The following is a 1,917-nucleotide window of genomic DNA, read 5'->3' as shown; positions in this document are numbered from 1 at the left end:
GTAGAATTTTAGCAAATTGTTTTCATACCAATCAAATGGCCAAAGACAATCTTTTCATGGCAGAATGAGAGTACCTCATTATATTCCCACTGGGGAGTACAACGACGAATAATCTGATCCGCACAATATTTAAAAAGGTAGGGCTCATCCTAGTAGTATAGCTTAACTCGGGCAAAAAACTTCTTACATTCATTTCTTGACCAGGAATAATATTAGACGCTAAATAATTCACGATGTCAGGATACCATGGTGCAGAAAATATTTTATATAGATGCTCATCCGGAAAAGGGTCCGGTATGGAGTTAGAATCATTATCATCGTTGTTTGTAAGTCTAGATAAGTGGTCAGCAACTACGTTTTCGACCCCTTGCTTGTCCTTTATTTCTAATGTGAATTCTTGCAGGAGAAGAATCTATTGGATCAACCTCTGCTTAGTATCCTTCTTTGCGAGAAGGTACCTAAGGGCTGCATGGTCCGTGTAAACTAGAGTCTTAGAACCAACCAAATAAGGACGAAACTTATCTAAAGCATAAACGACAGCTAAGAATTCTTTTTCAATAGTTGTATAATTCCTTTGAGCATCATTTAGAGTTTTACTAGCATAATAAATAACGGTGGATTTATTATCTAGTTTATGTCCCAAGACAGCACCAACTGCATAATCCCTAGCATCACACATGAGTTCGAAAGGTTTAGACCAATTGAGAGGTTGTATAATGGGTGCAGAAGTTAAGGCGGCTTTCAAAGTTTCAAAAGCCAGCTTACAGTTAAAATTAAAATCAAAGATGGCCTCCTTTAAAAGCAGATTAGTTAAGGGTCTAGCTATTTTCGAAAAAATCTTTGATAAAACCCCTATAAAAACCTGCATGGCCTAGAAAGGCTCTAATATCACGGACAATCCCTGGTATAGGTAGAGTCGCTATCTTATCTAGTTTGGCCTTATCTACTTCGATGCCATCACTAGATACGATGTGACCTAGTACTATGCCTTTTTTCACCATGAAGTGACATTTTTTCCAATTTAAAACGAGACTGTTCTCTTCACATCGCATTAAAACTTTAGAAAGGTTAGACATGCATTCAGTGAAAGAGTCTCCATAGATAGAAAAATTGTCCATGAATACTTCCATGAAATGCTCTTCCATGTCTTTAAATATATGAAGCATACACCGCTGGAAGGTACCAGGAGCATTATAAAAGCTAAAAGGCATTCATTTATAGGCGTATGTTCCAAAGGGACATGTGAAGGTAGTCTTTTCTTGGTCATCAATATCAATAATAATTTGAAAATAGCCAGAGTAGCCATCCAAAAAGCAATAAAAAGCATGACCAGCTAGACGTTCAAGTATCTGATCTATAAAGGGTAAAGGAAAATAATCCTTTCGTGTCATGGCATTTAAGCGTCTGTAATCAATACAGATCCTCCATTTCATAGGACCATGCATGGCAACATATTCATCCTTGGCATTACGTACCATGGTAATCCCTGATTTCTTTGGAACTACATGAATGGGACTGACCCATTCGCTATCAGAGATTGGGTATATGATACCCGCATCAAGTAACCCTAAGACTTCTTTCCTGACCACTTCTTTCATGGCAGGGTTTAAACGATGCTGAGGTTCGTGGAAAGTCTTTGCGATGAGTGCACACATTAGGGTCAATTCCCTTAATATCGGCTAGGGACCAACCAATTGCAGAACGATGTTCCCTAATCACCCTGATCAACCTTGTCTCTTCCTCCTTAGATAACAGAGAAGATATAATTACCGAATGACTACCATTCGGATCAAGTTGAATATACTTTAACTCAGGAGGAAGAGGTTTAAGCACTGGGGTGGGAGGAATATCGATAAATGCTTTTGGAGGGACCTCATCTTAAGTAATGAATACTTGCTTAGGCAGCAGGTCTTCAAA

Source organism: Coptis chinensis, chromosome 5 (genome assembly GCF_015680905.1).
Source record: "Coptis chinensis isolate HL-2020 chromosome 5, ASM1568090v1, whole genome shotgun sequence".
Taxonomy (NCBI): Eukaryota; Viridiplantae; Streptophyta; class Magnoliopsida; order Ranunculales; family Ranunculaceae; genus Coptis; species Coptis chinensis.
Note: the sequence above shows the minus strand (reverse complement) of the source record.